This window comes from Rhinopithecus bieti, unplaced genomic scaffold, assembly GCF_001698545.2.
Source record: "Rhinopithecus bieti isolate Rb0 unplaced genomic scaffold, ASM169854v2 scaffold_19482, whole genome shotgun sequence".
Classification (NCBI taxonomy): domain Eukaryota; kingdom Metazoa; phylum Chordata; class Mammalia; order Primates; family Cercopithecidae; genus Rhinopithecus; species Rhinopithecus bieti.
Window position 1 is genome coordinate 835,859 of NW_016809768.1, and position 10,641 is coordinate 846,499.

Consider the following 10,641-nt stretch of genomic DNA (forward strand, 5'->3'; position numbering starts at 1 on the left):
ACTTGCTTACTCTCACACACATTATAAACACTCGGACTCACATGCACTCACACTTGCACATCACATGCAGACTCATGCATTTACTAACACACATCACACAGACGCACACAGTCACATCACACACACTCACAAACTTGCTTACACACATCACATGCCTACTCACAGACTCATGTACTCATACTTGCTTACACTTACAAACATCACATGCACTCACACATGCTCTCGCTCACACATCACACAGACACATGCACTCACAAATTTGCTTGCACCCACAAAAATCACACGCACACTCAGACTCATATGCACTCACACACACATCACATGCACAGACACATGCACTCATGCTCACACATCACCCGCACACTCACATACTCATGCACTCACAAACTCACACACACATCCCACACATGCATTCACAAACTTCCTCACACACCACTCACACTCAAACTCACATGCACTCACACATTCACTTACACACACCACACCCACTCAGATTCACATATACTCACACATTTGTTCGCACATGCCATGCACACTCACATGCACTCACACTTGCTCACACACATCACACACAGGCTCACATATATTCATATGCACCTCACATGCACCCTCATGCTCACACTCACAAACATCACACTGACATGCACTCACACACTTGCTCACACAGACTCACATGCACTCACAAACTTGCTTACACTCACCAACGTCACACACTCAGACTCTTGCACTCACATCCATCACAGACATGTGCTCACAAACTCACACCCACACGCAGGCACACTCACAAGCACTCCCACATTTGTTCACACAAATCACACACAGACTCATGCACTCACACTTGCTCACACACATCACACACACAGATTCACATGCACTCACACACACACATCACACGCACACTCACAGACTCACATGCACTCACTCACTCACAGCCTCCTCAGCTTTCATCCCTGAGGACGCCACCCCTGCTGCCCTGTGACTCAGAGGCTCAGGAGGAAGAGGCACCACATGACGGGTCTGGCAGGGTCCCTCCCCCTCCCGCCACCTTATGCTGAATGAATCACAGCCTCCTGTTTATTTAACCACTTCAAGAAGCTGGGTTTCTTCCAGGGGCTTTCTCAGGCAGGAGGGGGCATGCAGGGGAAAGGGGTGGAAAGAAAGCAGGGTCTTCTCTACTAGTGATATAGAGAGGGGCATGCAAGGAGGGTGTGCAGGGAGCGTCCGTGGGGAGATGGTGTCCCCGTGTTGCATGTGGGCCTTGGGCATACAGGGCCCGTGTCGCAGCCCCCAGGGTCCAGATGGGGCCTCCTACATCCAGGACTGGAGAGAGGCTGCCACTCTCACAGGAGTGTGAGGCAAGGGTCCCGGTCTCAAAGAAAACAAGAAGCTGGTTCAAGCCCGGTGCCCACACAAACTCTTTATCTGCCCTAAAAGTGAAGCTGAGGCCACGAGGCTTTCAGGTGGGCTCCATCAGCCCCCAGTGCTGACTCACACCTGCACAGGCCTGCTGAGGGGGCTGCTGTCCCAGAGAGGGTGCGGCTTCAGGTAGTGCTTTAGCGCACAGCCAGCAAGGGTACAACAGGAAGAAAAGACCCTTCAGGGAAAGAAAGAAAACAGGGGTGGGAAAGAAGCTTTGATTCATGATTTCTGTCATGCAGTCAGTGCTTCCATACACAGATGTGTGAACACGTGTATGTACGTATGTCTCGATTTATTTGAATATGAGCACATTTAGAATTTGGATGACACCAGAGTGGCTCAAGGCTTGCACTCCAAACTTGAAAAAAAACAAATCTTTTTTTGTGCTAGAAAATTTAGCCAATTAAACAAAACACCAGTTCAATCTTTTTTTCTTGTAATACTGAAGAAATCCATTCTGAGACTTGGGCATTTTTAATTTTCAATTTTCCCAAGTGCAGCAAATTTCTTTTCGGGGATTGACATTAAGGATATGTGGAGTGTCAAAATTCACATATGCAATGGTTCTTCAATTCTATTATGAAGTTAGAAAACAGACGAAGTACTTAGTGCCTCTCCCGATATTTGTCTAGACCAAACTAGACACAAAAAATGACAACAAAATAATTCAATTAACCAATACTCTTGAGCAATGGAAAAACCTTCAGTTATTTGTGTTTTAATTACAGGATGGGTTTGTAAATGCCAAAGGTTCTGAATGTATTTTGAAGTTAATTCAATGATTAGTTTCTCCAATAAAACTTTTGCTCCCCTGGCAGAAAAGAGCACAGGGAGAAAGAGGACCCTTGCCTCAAGGGTGACAAATGCTGGCGTCTACACACAACCATTGCTCTCATTTTCCCTGAGTTCTGGTTTCTCTTACCATTGTTTGCATATCTGAGTTACAGAGAGAAAGAAAGGAAAGCGCTGTAAGCAGAAGCGGGCTGTGATTTAGGCAGATCATATTCAGGTTGGTGTTAGCCAAATTCCATACAAAGCAGATCCCTGGAGATAGGAAAAGGAGCACGGGCTCCCTGAACAACTGATTCAACACACCAGTTCTATTTACAAAGCCTTTCTATGCCCATAAACAGACCTGTGGATCCACCATCCCAGCACTTTTACTTAGATGGAAAAAGTCTATGCTCTCATTCCAAGCAGGCACCTCCCTCCTTTCCTGTCCTCTGAGAAGACACACAGACAAGCGTGCTGGGGTGACAGGAGAGGTCGGAGTGTGCGTGGCTGGTACGTAACTGTCGGTGACTCTGAAAGGGCATCTCCTGTCCGAGCCTTCAGCCTTGCCAGTGTGCATGGGGTGAGCCCAGGGACTCTGCCAGCCCCTGGTGAGGGTCTGAGGAGACGGGGCCAAGAAAGGGCTGGAATAGCCTCTCAGCCTGGCTGCCGAGCCTTGCTAGGAGCAAATGTAAGGGGCATGTGGCTGGTCCTGTCGGGGCCAGTAGCTGGGGGACTCCAGGGGACTTCCACAGCCAGGCCAAGCACCTGCCCAAAGTAGAAGACGCAGAACAGCCTGCAAGGCTCCTCAGCAGGCAGAAAAGTTGCTCGTGGGCCTCTTAGCAAAAGAGAAGATGCTCACCAAATGTGCTGTTTTGGCTGAAGATATGAAAGCAAACCCAGTGTACCTTTTGAGGGAGAATATAGCTGCATGTAAATAGCCAGTAGCTTTCTAAATGTGCTCTCCATAGCCCTGGATTTCCTAAAAGCCCACATGGGAATGAGGCAGGAGCTTGGAGGAAATGTTCTTTGGTTTTCTATGCATGCATCGGTCTCTGAAGGGGCAGAGCGGCTCTGTGGCAATGGACCCAAGACCTTTGGATGGTGGATGGGGAGAGCCTGAAAAACAATAGCATGGAGCTGGGTGGAGCTCCCCTGGCCCAGCCACTGTCTCGGGTTGAATGTCTGAGACCTTGTGAAGTGTTTGTAGGTAGCCAGATGGCCTTTGAAAGGATCTGGAGAAAAGGTCCCTTATATGAGTGTAAGGTAAACTCTGGGTTGTATTTTTCTACCATTATCCCTGAACTCTCAACAAAATTGTATGAAAATATGTAGACTGGTTTCTGCTGTACTATGTTGGATTTGGGAAACAGGAGATGAGGCGGATGAATATATCTGCCCAAGGCCAGGGTGACAGCAGGACCAATGTCACTGAGGGACACAGCTTCACGGAGGAGCACGGTTTCACGTCAGGACAGCAGGGCAGCAGATGGTGCTCTGGACACCACTGGGAGACCTCTGTCAGGGGTGCTCTGCTTACAGCAGGCTGGCTTAGTTAGAGCAGTTCAGGGTAGCTCTGGAGGCAAGAGTGATCTGTGATATACAAAATGTGTAGAGATGGTGGGATTAAGATTAAGATGATGGCAGGCAAGACAGTTCAGATAGTGATTCTTTTGCTTTAAACACGTTTAAAACAATGGGTTTCCCTTCTAGATATCTTTCTTCCTACTCTAAGTCAAACACCAAAGAGCAACTTCAACTGGAGAAGTGCGCCACCAAAGCACGCCTGTCTCTCTTCAGACGTCTGGAACTGGTTGGGGAATCAGGGCTCTGGGGGAGCATGAATGGAAAATCACGAGAGGAGTCATCGGGTGTCTGAGGCTGTTTTTCTAAAACCATAAAGACTTGGGTTCCCAAAGATGGTTTTGGAAGTTGAAGTATAAATCAGCCAAGGCTGTTAGAAGCCGTGCTCCAGACACTAGAAGACACTGTAATTTTTCTGCATCATTTTATAAACACACGCACATTGATTTTTTAAGTCTGTCATACACACAGCAGGAGTCAGAGGACCTGATGTCCCCATACCAGAAACCCAACTCTTCCCACTCTGAATGTCCCTGCACACTTAGGAACAGACCTGCAGCAATGACCCCAAATAGCTTATCTCAGAGGTTTCTTTTGGAACCTGAAGACCAGTAACTAGTTCCAGTCCCTGCTCATCTTTCTCACCCCGGAACCCTCTTCAGAGGAAGACAAGCCCCCACCCATGTCATCCCCGCACACTGAGGGAGGCTGGGTCGGGCCCGTCCCTCCAAGATCCACTCCACCTGTGTGGACCCCTCCAGGAATATTTTTCACTACAAGAGTGGCAGCTGCTCCCAGGAGTGCATTTTCTGTCAGATGTACGGGGAGGGTCACCTGCATAAGGGGAAGCAAGACCATGAGATGCAGAGGAGGCAACCAAAGGGCTGCCCTTTCTCTGCACTGGCTCCCTGGGCAGCCTGTGGTGCAGCCCTGCCTCTCAGGGGCAGCTCCTGAGACATCTGACATTGCCTCTGTCACTTTCCAGAGTCCAGACTGATTGTAGTTCAGGACTTCTCCCTTCTCTCCAATGCAAACAACACACAGAAAAAAGGAACCAACTTGCTGTTAAGTAAGAAGGAAGGGCACAGATGTAGCTTCTAGAATCAAAGAAAGGGCTCTGCATGAGCTTCCGGTGCTGCTGCAACAGCTACTACAAGTGCAGCAGCTTGACAATATCACATTTATTCTCTTACAGTTTTTTTTGTTTTTTGTTTTTTGTTTTTTTTTGAGACGGAGTCTCGCTCTGTGGCCCAGGCTGGAGTGCAGTGGCTGGATCTCAGCTCACTGCAAGCTCCGCCTCCCAGGTTTACGCCATTCTCCTGCCTCAGCCTCCCGAGTAGCTGGGACTACAGGCGCCCGTCTCTTACAGTTCTAAAGGACAGAATTCAAAATCAGTCTCACTGGGCTAAAGTCAAGGTGTCAGCAGGGCCATTTCCTTCTGGAGGCTTCCGGGGAGAATCAGCTTCTTTATCTGACATGGTTTAGAGAGGATGCCTGCATTCCTTGGCCTATGGCCTCTTTTCTGTCTTTGAAGGGCGTTGCTCTGACCTCTGCTCCCATCATCACGTGGCATTCTCATTTCTCTCCACCTGCTCCTGCCACCTGTCATAAAGAACTCTGTGATTATGCAGATGACCCATGTGGGTAGCCCAGGGTCTTCCTTATTTTAAGACCCTATCCTACTCCATGTTTGCTGCTGTAACAAAATGCCATAAACTAGGTAATCTGTAAATAATAGAAATGTATTTCTCACAGTTCTAAAGACTGGCAAGTCCAAGATCAAGGTGCTGGCAGATTTGGTGTCTGGTGAGATTTGGTGTCTGCTGGCAGATTTGGTGTCTGGTGAGATTTGGTGTCTGCTGGCAGATTTGGTGTCTGGTGAGATTTGGTGTCTGCTGGCTGATTGGTGTCTGGTGAGATTTGGTGTCCTGCTGGCAATTTGGTGTCTGGTGAGATTTGGTGTCTGGTGAGATTTGGTGTCTGCTGGCAGATTTGGTGTCCTGGTGAGATTTGGTGTACTGGTGGATTTGGTGTCTGGTGAGATTTGGTGTCTGCTGGCAGATTTGGTGTCTGGTGAGATTTGGTGTCTGGTGAGATTTGGTGTCTGGTGAGATTTGGTGTCTGGTGAGAACTCCCTTTTGCTTCCAGGATGGCATCTTGCTGCTGTGTTCTCACTTGGCAGACGGTGGAAGGGAAAGAGGGACAAACGCTGTGTCCTCACATGGCAGAAGAGATGAAAAGGCGCTTTTGTAAGGACATTGACCCATTCGTGAGGGGCTCCGACTTAATCACCTCCTAAAGACCCCATCTCTTAATGTTGTCACATTGGTGAATAAGTTTCAGTATATGACTGTTGAGGGGGCACATTCAGACCATGGCAGATCCTTAACTTAATCACATCTGTAAAGTCTGCTTTGCCAGGTAAGGTCTCATAGTTACAGGTTCCAGGATTAGGATGGGGACATCTTGGTTGGCCACTGTTCAGTTAACCATAGGCTCCAAGGTCAGAGATGTCAGCGACTGGACTCAGACACAGATCTCAGAGTCCCTGTTCGCAGGAGTCCCTCTCTTTGTCCCTAGTTTGCTCTTGCTCTGTGCGTGTTCATGATTTACCCAGCTCTTGTACCCATTTCAGATTCTCCTGGCCTCATCTGTCCCTGCTGCCAAGATGGATTATCTGCAGGAACTTGGACCAACTTCACAGAACCTTCCTTATGTTCTGTTTATACTGCCCGGACCTGCCCTGGCTTTCGTGTTGCTCCTGAGGCAGAAGAGGCCTTTGGACTCACTCGGCCCCACATCTGCACAGTCCAGAGATGCTGGGGGAATTAACGCCACAAAGGGTTGACTTTAGATCAATGTGAGACAAGTATTTCAACTATGATTGCATATTTGTCAGTGCCTCTGTAATTCTGTGAGTTTTTTTCTTCATTTATTTGATAATATACTGTCTAATAATGCACATTTTAAATTCTCATGTCTTCCTGGTTAACATTTTTATTTAGTCCTAATGTCATGGGCTTCTTTGCTGGGGATTAGGGTGTCAGCATCATTTTAGGGATCCTTATTCTGCCTACCACAACTATGATTAACTTTTTGTGAACAATTTTGAGAATATAGGTGAAGTGTGTATTTTCTTGGGAAAAATCTGTTTTCTTATTTTAATTGGTAATACAGCAACACTTCCTTTTCGTTGATTCTTGATCTGGGATGTACATTTCTTCTTTTAATGTTCAGATTTTCTTGTCCTTTCATGTTATGTGTTTCTGTTGTAAAATATATATATTTGAATTTTGTTTTATCATCCAATATGAGAGTCTGTTTTGTGAGTTTAGTTTCTTTATATTTACTGAATGCTCATTAGCTTTGATTACTTGGTACTTCCTTATGTTGTGATTTCTAATGGTCATGCTTCTTTTTCCACATGTTTTCTTTCCTTCTTTTTTCCTTTTACTCCCTTAATGGTTTCAGAGTCACACAGATTCTCTTGTCTGCTATATTATGTTCAGTCTATTTGATTCCTCTCTCTGCAGGGCTTCTGCTTCAGGAGGATTAGACTTCCTGGCTCTGTCGAGCCAGCCACGGCTGGCTTTCTCTGGCTGATGAAACATACGTCAAAGTGATAGTGTCACTTCCAAAGAGAAACATCAAGAGCCAGCATGTGGCTCCCCAGGTCTCTTCTCCCTCTGCTGAGTGACACAGAGAGGCTGCTGGGCGGCCTGGATCCTACAGTGATGCTGACAGAGAAGATGGCCTCTGCTGACCCCCAGTGGACAAGCAGCAGAAGCGTAAAAGAACCATTTGCTAGTGTAAAGCACCAAGATCTGCTGGCCATTTGTTAGCGCAGTGTGGCTTAGCTTATCCTGACTGGTACAGTAGTTCATCACAAGCAAGTAGGAGGATTTTAAATGCCTTTATTTCACAATCATCTTAGATTGCTAGTTTAGACCACTGAACTTTAAATATAATTCAAGTGCTCTACAATGACTTTTCTGCTTCTAATAAATGTTTGACTATGTTAAAATTGTTTATCAAAAATAAAATTGAAACTGTTCAATAAAAAGAGATTGATAGTTTAGATGAGGGTAGGGTTCTAGATTTACAGTGATTTTATTCATCACTGAATCTCAAATATCTTTTCAATAGCTACCGCTAATATTAACTGTTATCATTACCTATTGGCTGCTTCCTAAGAACCCATCACTTGGCTAAGAGCTCCACATGTTTTCTCATTTAATCCTCAAAACAACCCAATTTAGCAATTGAGGAAACTATGACTTAGTGACAGTTAAGGAACATACATATGAGCACAGCTAGTCAATATTAATAGCAGAGCAAGAACTCAAAGTCAGGCCTGCCTGACTTCAAAATCGTGTGCCATGACGTACCAATAAGCCCCTTCCATGGTACTCCACTGAAGAGCAATGTGTGCCAGTACAATCACAGTTGTTATATTTCTATGATCACTCATCAAATATATACTTGCCTTTCTCTCCCACTATGAGTGGAGTCTGCTTCCCATCCCTGTGGGCTTTTCCCTTGGTCCTGTGCTTGCACGGAGCATGCAATGTCAAATATATACTTGCCTCTGTCTCCCACTGTAAGTGGAGTATACTTCCCTGCCCTGTGGGGTTTTCCCTTGTTCCTGTGCTTACATGGAGCATGGGATGTCAGCAGTCTTGTGAGGGGAGGATTGGCACAGGGCTGTGAGGTTTAGCTTACCCTTCAGTGCATGGCTGATCCACTGGAAGAAGAATGTAGCCAGATAGCTGTGGAATAAAACTGAACCCAGCATTGAGCTCAGAGTCAAGTCCTGCTGAAGGTTAGGCTGAAGCTGAGCCGTCCACATGCTGCCCCATCAGCCAAGCCGTGGCTCTTGTGCTCACCCATGAGCATGAGAATAAAGCTTTTTGTTGTAAGCCATTGAGTTTTGCCTCCTTTACAAATGTTATTTTAATTTTTTAAGTAGCACAGTAATGATTATTCCTGTTCCCAAAATTTTTTGTCACATCTTAGATTACTTCTTTAGAAAGATGACTAAGAGACAAATTACTGGGCCCAGTGAATGGGATTCTTGAGGCATTTAATATGCTCCTTTCATCTGAATGTTTGATACTAAGGATTTCAAGATGTCTCTGTTTTATTTCTAAAGTTTCATGTCCAGTTGATCATCATTATTCATGGCCTCACTCAGAAAGGCTCAAGGAAGCTCTTTGATCTCTTTCCCCTGTGTCAGTTTGGTGAGAGAACTAAAATCACTAAGGTCACTGGCTTTGCCTTGATACCTCCACCATGCCACTGTGGGAACCTGGGCAAGCAAACACCTCGCTTCCGCCATTTACAAAATGGAGACACACAGCCCCATAGTTTTGCGAGGAAGAAGTCACATATATTGAGAACACAGCAGAGTATTAAACTAAAATAAAGAACTTAATTCAAGCAATACATACACAGGAAAAAAACCACCAGCTCTCAGAGTTGGAGTCTCTCTTCCCCTTCTGATAACAAAAGGACAAATGACCACAACCTACTGGTGCACATTTCATGTTCACACCTGACTCCCAGGAGCTGCTGTCACAGTGGACACGAAGGCCAAAGGCTGGGGCTGACAAATTTAGCATGCGCTTCTTTGAGATATCTCACAAAAGCTTGTTTTTTCACTTGAGGATACATCACCATCATCACCATCAGAGATGACCATTAGTTTTCACTAATGGCATTAATATATTAATATATTTCCCCACGTGTTTTACAAAAAAAAATATGGAAGGTATTTACCGAAAAACATTCAAGAGAAAGAGAATTAAGTACAAGGGCTGGGTGTGGGGGCAGTAAATAGAGAGAAAGGGGAGCTGGAAAGTTGAACAACAAGGAAAATGAATGCCACATGCCTGTGAACATTTGCCGGGCTCTGTATTTAGTGTTGAGCTCTCTACAAGCCAAGGCAAAATGATGGAAGTAACCAATTGTAAGATACACAGTATCCACAAGACCCTCTCTTGACACCCATATCAGAGAGCAATTTCTCACTTAAAACATTACTTGGTAATACAGAGTACAGCCGTTTTCATATTTCTTTTCTTTTCTTTTTTTTTTTTTTTTTTTTTTTTGAGGCGGAGTCTCGCTCTGTCGCCCAGGCTGGAGTACAGTGGCCAGATCTCAGCTCACTGCAAGCTCCGCCTCCCGGGTTCACGCCGTTCTGCTGCGTCAGCCTCCCGAGTCGCTGGGACTACCGGCGCCGGGCACCTCGCCCGGCTAGATTTTGTATTTTAGTAGAGACGGGGTTTCACCGTGTTAGCCAGGATGGTCTCGATCTCCTGACCTCGTGATCCGCCCGTCTCGGCCTCCCAAAGTGCTGGGATTACAGGCTTGAGCCACCGCGCCCGGCCTTCATATTTCAACAGAATACATGAGTGGTTTTCTCCACTCCGTCTCACACTGCCTCCAGAGGCACAGCCCCTAAGCAAGCGCACAGTGTGGGTTGGAGTGGAGAGACTGTAAATCCTCAGAGCTGCCGCCCCAAGCATCAGTGTGTTCAAGAATCACTGGGGTCTTGTTAAATGCAGATTTGATTCAGTGTGTCTGGACTGGGGCTTCCAGGCAATGCCAACTTGTGGTCCAGGAAGCACACTTTGAGAATATTTTTCACAGCTGAATCTTTCATAAAATCTGGATACCAGAGTGCTTGGGGTTAATTTCCTGACGAGAGCTGGGTGCTCTCACATCCTATGTGGCAGTGAAAGCCAGGGCCACATGGTTTGGATATGCAGGGCCAACCTAATGGTCTCTGATGATATTAACAGGCTGGTCAAGGGCTGGAGCTTGCAGCTAAAGCCACTGCACTTCTCCAAGGAAAGGGGAGAGGGG

The 10,641-nt window shown here is 46.2% G+C and overlaps 1 long non-coding RNA gene across 1 annotated transcript; it reads left to right on the plus strand.

Moving 5' to 3' along the window:
* The first annotated feature begins 2,624 nt into the window (after positions 1–2,624).
* LOC108540967 (uncharacterized) lies at positions 2,625–7,778 on the plus strand. Its single transcript, XR_001888817.1, has 3 exons — positions 2,625–2,703; positions 6,410–6,688; positions 7,308–7,778. It is a non-coding gene; the product is annotated as an uncharacterized LOC108540967 (long non-coding RNA).
* The last annotated feature ends 2,863 nt before the right edge of the window (positions 7,779–10,641 follow it).